Source organism: Delphinus delphis, chromosome 12 (genome assembly GCF_949987515.2).
Source record: "Delphinus delphis chromosome 12, mDelDel1.2, whole genome shotgun sequence".
Lineage (NCBI taxonomy): Eukaryota > Metazoa > Chordata > Mammalia > Artiodactyla > Delphinidae > Delphinus > Delphinus delphis.
Genome location: NC_082694.2, coordinates 66,188,871 through 66,201,862, shown reverse-complemented (window position 1 = coordinate 66,201,862; position 12,992 = coordinate 66,188,871). Strand labels below are relative to the sequence as shown.

Below are 12,992 nucleotides of genomic sequence, written 5' to 3'. Positions count from 1 at the left end.
GGTGTAGAAGCTGTGGAAAACAATATGGAGGTTCCCCCAAAATTAAAAATAGAACTACCACCATATGATCTGGTAATTCTGCTTCTGGGTATTTATTGGAGGAAAACAAAAGCACTAACTTGAAAAGATATCTGCACCCCCATGTTCATTGCAGCATTATTTACAATAACCAAGACATGGAAACAACTTGTGTCCATTGGTAGATGAATGGATAAAGAAAATGGTAAATATAGACAATGGAATATTACTCAGCTATAAAAAAAAAAGGATATCCTATAATTTATATCACCTGGATGGACTTTGAGGGCATCATGCTAAGTGAAAAGTCAGATAGAGTAAAACAAATACGACATGCTTTCACTTATTTGTGAAGTCTCCCATAATAAAAAACCCAATAGAATAAGATAAAATAAAATTCCCCAAAAACACAACTGAATAGATACAGAGAGGCCAGGATTTGGGGGTGGGCAAAATGGGTGAAGTTGCTCAGAAGGCACAAAATTCCAGTCATAAAATAAATAAGTTATGCAGATGTAATGTACAGCATGGTGACTATAGTTAATAATACTCTTATATATTTGAAAGTTGCTGAGAGTAGATGTTAAAAGTTCTGATAAGGAGAATATTTGTAACTATGTGGTGATAGATATTAACTTAGACATACGGTGGTCATTTCATGACATGTACATATATGGAATCATTTTGTTGTACACCTAAAACTAATGTAATATTATGCATCAGTTACATCTCAACTTAAAAAAGAAGTAGTACAGCTTTATTGGGTGGTGTGAGGATTAAATTAAATGCCAGTAGAGTGTTATTTGCTGCTGCCTGTTATTTCTGTAGTTCCCTTTGGGACATCCACCCTCCCACCTTTTGCCTTACAGAGATCCATATTAGACCTCTGGTTTTTCTAGTGTCTCACAGACCCATGTTCTCTTTCCCTGATCACCTAATCTTTACTTCCTCCTATTCTGCAATGGTATACTCATTTTTTTTTATAAATTTATGTATTTTTATTTATGTATTTTTGGCTGTGTTGGGTCTTTGTTGCTGCGCGCGGTCTTTCTCTAGTTGCAGTAAGCAGGGGCTACTACTCTTCGTTGCAGTGCGTGGGCTTCTCACTGCGGTGGCTTCTCTTGTTGCAGAGCACGGGCGCTAGGCGCGCTGGCTTCAGTAGTTGTGGCTCGCGGGCTCTAGAGCTCAGGCTCGGTAGTTGAGGTGCACGGGCTTAGTTGTTCCACGGCATGTGGGATCTTCCCGGACCAGGGCTTGAACCCGTGTCCCCTGCATTGGCAGGCGGATTCTTAACCACTGCACCACCAGGGAAGCCCCTATACTCATTTTTAACATTGTTAAAACTGTCTTCTCTCTTGTTTGAGTTTCTGTGTAAGTATTTCATTCTTAGCTTTCCCATTTTCTTTTCCCAAAAGATATAAGCTCCTTACAGTGTCTCTCACCATTGTAGGCTCTTAAAGTATTTGTAGACTTGATAGGATTTCATAAAAATGCAAACCATTAATGAGAACAGATTTTGGATTGAAGAAAAAAACGATTTTAGAACCTTTAAAGTGAATAAGTGCAAAGTAAATTAAGCAAGGCAAAAGTGTAGGCAGGAAAAATAAAACAGAATGTGTTTGCAAATGGAGTATTAATGTTGGAGTTTGCAGGGGAAAATGAAAGAAAGGGAAGAGAATGGATGTGTCCTATTGGTCAGCTCTATCCTGCTTCAGACTATGCCAGACTTAGCTTGTTGACACTTGCCATGACTTTAGGGTGTATTTAATGTTGCTATGTATAATTATTTCTAAATAAATGTTTGCTTATCAGAGTTTGGAATATAATTATCTGGTTTCCTTAGTTCATTTACGAATGACCAAAGGGAAATAATATTATATATCTGTAGTGCCAGTTTGGAGAATGGATGAGAATTTAGAATTTGAAAGTTTTTTCTTAAAGTATGGAAGTAACAGACTTACCTAACAGGCTAGGGAAGAAACCATTAAGAGTGTTTAGATTCCAGTTCACATTGTAAAGAGTTTTGGTAAGCTGAGCTAGCTAAACTGTTTAGAGTCTGCTAAGGTATGTGAAATTAGATGTTAAGGAAAAAATGTCTGATAGATTTCAACTATTTATAATGATGGTTTAGACATAGGTTTTTATTTTTAGTCAACTTCATAACCACTTAGTAACAACGCAGGAAATATGAAACCCAGAGGTGTCATGAAAAGTCCATTTGCCTAGTGTTTTTGTACCAGGAAATTCGTGTGCCATCTGGCCCACCCAGCTCATGGCTCCTTGGTTTTTCTGGATCATTAGTTAATCACACTTGAGTGGCAAAAGGGTTGGAGGCTTTTAGAAAGCACAAAAAGAGGAGTAAACATTAAATGGATAGTGATTTAAAAAGTTGCCAAGTCGTGGATTGAACTAAACTCTCCCTGACATATACGTCCTGATTTTAAAGTAGATTGTCATATAATCCTACTGTTCTCAAACTGCACCATAAGGTAGTGGTGAAAACTAGGAACAACCACAAATTGTGAAATATATCTAGATTGTTCCAGAATGAGATCAGGGACAAGAAAGAAGTAACAGCATGGCCTCTGATGAATGCTTTTATCCACTCTCAGTTTGTTCAAGGCATGCAAAGTCTGAGTGTATCCTTACAGGCTCCTGTGGTGGTCCTGTTTTAGCTGGATAATTGAAACTGGGTCAGAGGCTTTTCCTAAGTCCGGTCTCCCTGAGAATAACCTGTCTCCCAAAATACTAAAATTTTTTTGGTCAAATCTGATCTATAGAAATAACTGCAATTTAAAAAATATGCCTTTGGCATTTTATAAGCATTCTTCTCTTTTTAAAGACCATGAATAAAAACTACTGGGTTAAAATCTATTGTATACCTTGCCCAATACGCTGGAGAAACAGTGGTTATAGCGCATGCTGCTGTTACACATGAACATGCTGCAAAACAAGCATCATGCATAGTTGGAAAGATAATCCATTTCATGTGGCCAAAATTTCAGTTTTAACTGTATTTAATGTATAAGTGTTAGATGTAAATTCATTTAAAGATATTTCTCACACAGTTTTAAGAATCACTAAATTTACTGAAGTCACCTTAATTTTTATTAACTATTATATAGTAAGTACAAAGAATGGATAATTTCCTATTTGAGATATTTACAGTTTATAATACCCAACTTTATCTTCGGTGAGAGGGAAAACTCTCCCTCTCCTACCCAGCTTCCTCCTACTTAAAATGGACATTCATTAAAACTAGAACCGTCTTTAAGCCATGAACGTCTTTGACACCATTCAATTTGGTGGACCCTTTTAAAATTTAACAACACTTCATGCTGCTCTCCTATTTTACAACTCAGAGGATAAGATGAATACATTTCTATATTGAAGTAAGACTCTCCTCAAGAGTCGGTATCAGTAACACCCCATTCCTACCAGTTTCTTTGGTATCTCTGAGGCGTCAGTTTTACTACCTGCGTCAGCTAAGTGAGGAATTACTAGTTACTAGTCACCCTGAGTAACAGCTGCTTGAGATTTCCTGGAAGGAATCTTTACAGCAGGGGTCCCCAACCCCCAAGCCGAGGACGGGTACCAGTGTGCAGTCTGTTAGTAACCGGACCGCACAGCAGGAGGTGAGCAGCGGGTGAGCGAGCCAAGCTTCATCTGCCACTCCCCACCGGTCTCATTGCCGCCTAAACCATCACCCCCTCCCCGCCGCCCCTGTCCGTGGAAAAATTGTCTTGCACGAAACCGGTCCCTGGTGCCAAAAAGGTTGGGGACCGCTACTCTACAGCACATATATTTGACACTCCCTCTGTGACCTATCTTCAAAGGCGGCTTTTAGTCAAGGATTCCTAGCTACTTAATTACTAAACTGTAGTTCTTACTTACAGCAAATTTTCTTGTCACCTGGCCACAAGAGACTGATTATTTTATTGCTTCCTACTGTAAATCATGGAAGGTTTCACAGCACCCTTCTTTCCTGTGTTGTTGCATTTGTTACTAAATACCTAAAGGCCAGAGAGGATGTTTTACTATTTTTAACAATGTATTTCTATGATACACACATCCCATGACAGAGAATGAAAATACCTCATATTGCCTTCCTCAGCCTCCTATCAGCCAGTCCCACCAAAGGGACCTAATAGGGAGACTCCTTGTTAGAAGGCTCTGGGAAGGATTTTCCTCCTTAATAAGAGGTTCATGAAGGGACAATGCCTCTCCTTTCCTACTTTGGGACATTATTGTGAGAGTACATCATACTTGGAGCTCCTGCAATCATCTTGCATCCAAGAGGATGGCCAAATAGAATGTGAGGGCCTGGCTTCTGAACCAGCCTTGGGGCCAGACTACATTTTATGTGAGACACATACACCCAGAGGGTTTATATGACTTTCAGATTGGTATTCTGTTATTTATAGCCCAAAGGATCCTGATACATACAGCTTCTTTCCCACATTTCACCAATCTATAAAGAAAAGTATGCAACGATTGATGTAGTCATTCAGTAAATGTTATTATAATGGCTATCGTGAATTAAGATTTTTATGAAAACTGTCAGAAGAAATATAGTAGACAGTATATTAAAATGTTTTAGTTCTATGGCTAGATGTCACATACAACTCTGTGTATTTTCAGATACATACAGATCGTTTTCATCTTAGCTACTACTGCTAGTTGAAAAATAAGTTTTTGTCCTTGTTGATTTTGTAGTTTCAGTTGCCAGGGTTGCTTGGCTGAGATGAGTTTGATGCTTTTTTTTTTTTTTTCTTTTTGCCAGGGAGGGAGGGAAACCCATTGGGAACAAAGGTTTATTTTAGTTAAGTCATGTGCCAGGCAGTATACCAGGATTATACTTCTTTCTAGAACTACATTGAGAACTAAGTAATTTTTTATGATTGTACTGAGATCTAAGTAACTTAAACGAAGCTTTTGTTTTGACTGTGTTAGCTGAGTTGTTAACAAAGCTCAAGTTCTGAGCTGTGTGGAAGTTGACAGATTCTTTGGTTGGGAGACATGGTTCTGGGCTTTAAGGTTATTCAGTCAGTTACTTACTGGAGTTATACTGCGGTTGTTTACCTAAATTGGATATCCTGTTGATGTGCACCATCTCTAATACCTCAGTCAGCTGCACTGCTGCAGGCTGCGAGGCATTCCAGATGTGAGCTGGGAAGCATATTTTGACTCTAGGCCTTTCAGTACCCTCATTTGTACTGAAAATTGAAGAATTTCTTTGCCTAAATTAATAAGTAGATTCTAAAAACTACCTAAAATCCATGTTTTTATAACAGGGCAATTTTAGGAGAAAGAAGTAAAAGAATTTGGGGGGAGCTTTAGGGTTTTCTGTCCACTTTGCATTTAGTAGAGAAGCACAAATAAAGTCAGTCTTAAAATGATCAATTTGAGCCAACTTTGAAAAGGGTGTTTTACAATAATAGTAAAAAAAATAGGAGAGATGGACCCAATGTACTTTATAGTTTGTTTTTCAACCTTAATTTCAAGAGATAACTTGATTCTAGCGCCTTCAGTTTTCCTTTCACTTGTGGCTAAATAAGTACCTATAAATTGTAATGATATTTTTAAAGAGAAAGGCAGCATTGTAATACTGGGGAAAAATTGAATTAGCTGTTGTATTTATTATATATGTCATTGTTAAGGGAGTTTACGAAACCCAGTGTGGCCTTTTTTCCCTTGTTTATTCTTGTCCTTAAATCTTATGGGAATTATTTTCCTTATGCTTGAAGTCAGATATTTCTGAGAGTCATTGTGTAATGAATACCAGGCAGGGACATATCATGTAGCCAAGATTTAACATGTCCTTCCACAATAAAAATAATGTCCCAACTATATCTTAGAAATGTGGTTACTGATAATCTTCAACTATTACAATCAAATAAACGGCATAGTAAGTGAATCCCAAGTAAGAACACCTAGGTCTTTGATTTTAGAATGCAAAATAGCTGTTATTCATGTATTTTTAAATTAAACAGTAGTTTGCATTAACATTAGATGTTCTTAAATACCTTTTTATATGGAATAATTTTAGATGTATTGAATATTTGCAAAGACAGTACAGAAAATTTTCCGATTTTCACCCATCTTCCCCTGATGTTAACCTCTTACACAGCTGTGGAACATTTGTCAAAACAAAAGATTAACATGGGTACAATACTATTAACTGAACTACAGACTTTATTTAGATTTCACCAGTGTTTCCACTAATGTCCTTTTTCTGTTCTGGGATCCAATTGAGGATCTCTTTTTTTTTTTTTTAAAGTCACCATGTCTCTGTAGTCTTCCTCCATTGTGTGGCAGTCTGTCTTTATTTTAGTGCTTTTGAAGAGAACTGGTCGGATATTTTGTAGAATGTCCCTCATTTTGAGTTTGTTTTGCATTTGCTTTTCATGACATTTTCTCATGATTAGTTTTGGGTTTTGGGAAAAAGCCCCACGGATATGAAGTGACTTTCTCATCTCATCAGGAGGGTTCATGATATCAACCTGGCTTATCATGAGTGATGTTAATTGTAATCATTTGGTTAAGGTGGTGTCTGCCAGGGTTCTGCACCACAAAGTTAATGTTTTCTCCTCTCTCTCTGTATTTTATTCGGTAGGGCTGGTGTGGGCAGGGGGAATTAAGCTTCACCTCCTTGGAGTGGGGAGCATCTACATATTTTATTTGCAATTCTGTGAAGGTTTGTCCCTTCTCAGTCATTTAATTATGCCAATATGAACTTATCAATATTTATTTTATTCTTTGGGTTATAATCCAGTACTATTGTTATTTATTTTGTTGCTGAAGTTGTTCCAGCTTTGGCCATTGGGAGTTTTTGCAGGTTGGCTCTTACGTCCTTTTGGGTCCCCATATTTCTTTTTTTCTTTTAATCATTTTCTTATTTTCTGGTGGTACAAGATTCTTGTATTTTTCCCTGCCCCAGCCCTAGGCTCAGCATTTTCCTAAGGAACCCTAGTTCCTTTGATTAAAGCAAGGTGTTAGAAACTACGATCTGGGCACTGACTGTGCTCTGTATAGTTTTCTATTACTGCTTGTACCATGAATGGAGTCACCTTAAACCACACATATTTATCATCTCACAGTTCTGGAGGTCAGAAGTCTGATGTGGGGCTCATTGGGCTAAAATCAAGGCATTTGCAGGACCAAATCCTTCCTGTTAGGCTCCTGTGGAGAGTCTGTTTCCTTGACATTTCCAGTTTCTATTGGTCACCCACATTCTTTGGCTCCTGCCTCCTTTCCTCCATCTTTAAGGCCAGCAAGAACCAGCTGAGTCCTCCTCACATAGCCTCACTCTGACACTGAATCTTTCCCTGCCTCCATCTTCCACCTTTAAGGACCTTTATGATTACACTGGCCCCCCCCAGGCTAATCCAGGATAATCTCCCTATTTTAAATTCAGCAGATTAGCAACCGTAATTCTTCTTTGCCATGTAATGTATTCACACTTCTGGGAATTAGGATGTGGATATCTTTTGTGGGGGCATTATTCTGCCAACCACATGCTGGTGGCTACTGCCTCTCTCAGTGTATAGAGCTAGTAATATATGTAGCTTAGGAATCAGTTGTGCAACAGGAACAGATATCTCAGATGGCACTTCATCTGTAATACTGATTAAATGGTAAATCTCACATAGTATGAAAAACAGGTTTTTGGTTCCACCATAGGGTAAAACCCCGAAACTGTAATCATAACCAAGAAATTGCATCTTGCCAACCAAAAGCCATCAATAAATAGGTATTTCTTCAGTGTCAAGCAAGACTTTCTACTCTCTGCAGGTAGATATAATCATCTCTTTGTGGAGTCTAGTGAAATTTGCAGTAAGGGTGGTTTTATCCATTTTGTGGTTTTTCAAATTTGAAATTATATTTGGAATTGAGTTTCCTTTAGGATATTATTTAATTGTCTGCTCATATTTTATACTTTGATTTCTGTCTTGTATTTTCAGCACAAGCACATTTGAAACCTAATGATACAGGCATGTTCTAAAAGGATTATTACAGGAAAAAGTCATAGAATTGATTATCTGCCTCCTCTCAATGTTTTTAAAAGCCAGAGCCTCATGTAAGTTCATCATCTTAGACGAGGGATATAGAGAGCATTACCTAATTTCAAATGTGAGTTCAAAGAAGACAGAGCTTCCCTAACTTGGTGTAGCATTTTGCTAAATGCTGACATAGGTTGAAATTCTGAGAAATAGTACTTGTTCTGGATTCATTTGTATAACCATTGTTATGCACAACCACACAGTCAGCAAACATAGTATTTGCTTATGATTGTTGTGATACGAGTTTATATAAAATTTGCATCTGTTTATATTATCACTCATTTTCATTTAATAGAGGCCTGTGGGTAACATTCCCTTGGTTGTATCCACACCCTCTATTCAGGATTGAAAATATGTTGAAGAGAACAGTTTGTTTTCTCTCTTGCACATTGCTTTTTGTTTCTGGTATTGCATTCATAGTCCCAAAGTAAATACCGTAATGAATTAATAAGTACCTGGACAACAATGATGAATTAATCTATTTTTGAAGTTCAGTTTTTAGTACAATAGGTGAGTAGTATAGATATTTTTATGATTCTCTTAACTACAGTTGACCCTTGAACACAGGTTTGAACTGCATGGGTCCATTTACCTGTGGGTTTTTTTTCAATAAATACGTACTACAGTACCATACAATTTGTGGTTGGTTGATTCGTGGATGCATAACCATGGATATGGAGGGGATGACTGTAAAGTTATAAGTGGATTTTAGGCTGTGCTTGGGGGTAGCACCGCTAACCCCCATGTTGACCAGGGGTTAACTGTATATTCATCTACACTAAAATGAAAAAAGGATGAATAGATAAAGAAGATGTGGCACATATATACAATGGAATATTACTCAGCCATAAAAAGGAATGAAATTGGGTCATTTGTAGAGACGTGGATGGACCTAGAGACTGTCATACAGAGTGGAGTAAGGTCAGAAAGAGAAAAACGTATGTTGTGTATTAGCACATATATGTGGAATCTAGAAGAATGGTACAGATGAATCGGTTTGCAAGGCAGAAATAGAGACACAGATGTAGAGAACAAATGTGTGGACACCAAGGGGGGAAAGTGGTGGTGGGGTGATGGTGGGATGAATTGGGAGACTGGGATTGACATATATACACTAATATGTATAAAATGGATAACTAATAAGAACCTGCTGTATAAAAATTAAATAAAATTAAATTTAAAAAAAACAAAAAAGGAAAAAGAAAATGCTGAAAAGGGCTTACTTTTTATGGAGAAAGAATGCATGTTAAAAATACACTCAAGTAAATTGGTTGGGTTTTCCTTTTTCCTAGCCAACTCTAAAATTTGATAAAAGAAAATTTAAGCCAAGGAAAACCAGGTTCTAAAATTATGGAATACCTCTGGACAATAGAGTATGCTTAGAGATTACTCCTTTCTGCTTTGAGAATGCAGTGCTGGTAATGTAAATGGGATTTTTGAAAGTAGATGGTGATAACAGAGCCATGCCAGCATCCACAGAATCTATTTTTATAAACCTGCCAGGCTCTCAGTACTTGTCTGAGAAATTCAGGTGATAGACAGAAAGTCCTCCAATGGAAAAAGTATAAAACAGGCAAGTTATATAGACTAATTTCAAATGACAGGATCAGTTGCACTGTCATTTATCAGCCCATAGACTTATGAAATAAATGTCATAAAACTGTATGAGGACCTCAAGAATGTTAAGAAAAATCTGGATATTGCTTTAAACGTGAATAACATGTGTACTGATGGCGATGAAATGAGAAGAAAAAGACTCACGAGGTCTTCCTGTGGTTTTTATGAGAAGGAGAAAACATTTAAGCTAAAGGGAGTAAAAGAGATTCAAAAGCATTAGTGATGTATAATGTATAAATGGAACATGAAAAGGCAAAGCACAAAGGGGAAGAATCATCACATCTTCAGAGGAGAGGTCCAAGAGGCTGGCTGATTTAGTCTTTTTACTTCCCTTTCTGGGATTTCCGAAACATATACATAATATTTGAAAAGTTTTATGACGCAGCCCTATGGGTTTTCCTACTGCTCCCTCCCGCCAAGGGAGCAACAGATATTCTCACTTGGAATGGAGAAATACACTCAACCTGTCAGTATTGTTCAGTCTAGAACATCCTTTACAAATATGAGGACAATGCAGAATTAACATTTGAGAAAAATACACAGCTTTAAAGAAAGTCTAGGAATAAACTCTCTGAGGAATAGACATTTCTCTGAGGAGAATTTATACTGTGTTTCACTGATACCCTTAGAGAGATTCAAGTATGTATTGCAAAGAGGCTGTTTAGTACAGTGGTTAAAAACATCAGCTCTGGAGCCAGACTGCCTGCATTTGAAACCTGATTTTACCACTTACTAGTTCTCTGAGTTCTCAGTGTGCCTTCGTTTCTTCATCCATAAGATAGGAATAATAATTTTACCTAGTTCATAAAGTTGTCTTGATAACTAATTGAATTAATGAAAAATGCTTAGAACAGTACTAGGCACATAGTAACCATTCAATAAACATTTTTTTAAAATTACTCCTCTTTGTACTTGTCATAGCTTATTATAGTTTTTGCTATTTGTCCATAAAATTTGACAATTAAACAGTTGATTGCTGAAATAAAAATTAGTAGACTAGAAACAGCTAAAGATGAAATTAATGAGTTAGATGACTAAGCTAAAAGATTTTCCTTAAACACAGCATCAAATGAAGGGAGATAAAAAGTATGAGAGGACAAAACCAGAAGTTTTAACATCTATCTAAGAGAAGTTCTAAATAGAAAGTCTGAGAGAATGAAGAAGAGAAAAAGTAGTGTTTTCTTAAAGAATGGAAGGAATATTCCCAAAGTTAAAGAGACTCATATTGGAAGAGTGTACCAACTGCTGAGCAGAATTAATGAAAAAGTTGCATACTGGTGAAGTCTCACAAAACCAAAGATAAAGAGAAAATAAAGCTTCCAGAGGGGAAAAAAATTATCTGCAGAAATCAGATTGATATCAGACTTCTATAAGAAGATTGTGGGAAAAACAGCTTTGAAATTCCGAGGGGAAAATGATTTAAAATCTCAAGTTCTGTTTTAAGCCAAGCTAGCCTCCAAAATTGAGAACAACAACAAAAAAAAAACATTTCGTAAATGCAAAAACTCAAACATTTTTTTGAAACAAGTTCCTTAAGGAGGACTAACAGAAGGACATAGGATATAAGAAACAATGATAAGAAGAGAAGCCAACAGACTTAACCCGAGTCAAGTCTAAATAATTAAAATCGTTCTGTGAAGCATAAGGAATAGTAGTAGTAATAATAATAGCAATTTGGAGGAACTATTGGATGATTTCTACAAATCTTGGAAGAGGGACAAGAGGAAAGCATAATTTTTTGTTTGGGGGAAGATTATTAACTCAAAGTTGATAGAATTATTTAAGTTTAAATGTTTGTAAAAATAGAAAGGTGAAAAAATTTTAAGCATGAGCTTTAAAATAATAAAATAGAGTTTATAATTTCCAAAACACCAGCGTAGGGCTGGGCAATTGTGAATGGGAACTTTTTTGGTTACATTTTTATGTTCCTTGATGCAATATCCTTGGTATTATTGTAACTTCTTAATCATAATGACAATAACTATTACTTATTGAATACTTTGTGCTAAATAATCTTAATTTATTTCTTACAACAACTCCTATCAGGTAAATACTGTTGCAGCATTATGCTTATTTTTACGTTTGGGGTCAATAAGGGACAAAGGCTTAAAGCTGAACAGCTGGTTTATGGTGGAACTATGATTCTAACCCAGGCAATTTCATTCCAGAGTTATACCGCCTACAAACTGCACTGTGGATGTAGGTGTCCTCAGGTAAAAGAGGAGACATGTAAGAGGGGGCAGGTGCGGGATCAATTCCAGTACAGGTGGATATGACTGACAAATACAGTGGGTGAGCAGCAACTGGACACATTATCGGCAAGACCTTATACTAAAGTGTGGATTATTTGGGAATATGCTTATTTATATTTGTAGAATACAGTATTCTAGTTTGGACTTAATTCAAATAAAGTCCTACAGATTTTAAAATCATGATTTAATGATAATTTTATATATTCTTAGGGTACTACTGTATTTACTAAATGATAATAGCTATTATTTTAGTTGTGTTTTTAAGAAACTACCACTCATCCCCTCTAGCTGAACTAGTAAAAGTATATTGTAAAGATACACATGACAATAAGGGAGATGGACTCTTCTGGGATATCCAAGAGGCGAACCCAAAGACTGGCCAGCCATTGTGGAAGACTATCTTTTGTTCTTGATCACAATCAGCTTCTGTGCCTCAAGAGCAGTTGTTTAGGTCTTCACTATAGTGTGCTACCTTTACTTTGCCTCAGGTGCTACTGTCTCTGTTATCTGCTTTTTTTGTCCGTCCATTTGTCTTATATATACCAGCTTGTTTTCTCCATGGTCCCAGGTAAAATTCCTGAGAGAGAACATTTGGCCAAGACAGTTACTGTGTATGGGCCAAGGGTTTCATGCTTCATGGACTATTGAATAGACTATTCATTGTCCGCCTTAAGTCAGATATTTACCACAGTAGTTCTAGTCATTTCTGGCCAGGGAGGGATGCCAGCTGGGAAAAACCTGGCTCGTCTAGAGCTGCCTCTTCAGTAGCAAGGTTGAATTCGCCTTAGAGAAAGGGAATGTGATCACAGCGTATGCTCTAATTAATGTGTTTAGTAGTCATTGCGTATTTTCTTTTTAAAATAACTCTAAAGAAGAGATTACATTGAAAACAGCAATTGGATTTAGAGATCGAGTAGTACAGAAAGGGAAATAGTAAAGACAATGCTCGTATACATGGCTTGAGAACAATCCCGTGCTCACTGCTTTGTAAGCCTGATAACACATAGTCATATATCTCTTGTAGGCAACTTGGTTAAAGTAT

At 36.9% G+C, this 12,992-nt stretch overlaps 1 protein-coding gene across 2 annotated transcripts in view; it reads left to right on the top strand.

Moving 5' to 3' along the window:
- Window positions 1-12,992, top strand: part of LCLAT1 (lysocardiolipin acyltransferase 1) — a 192,765-nt gene that overhangs the window by 87,253 nt on the left and 92,520 nt on the right. The gene's annotated exons all lie outside the window — the stretch shown is intronic.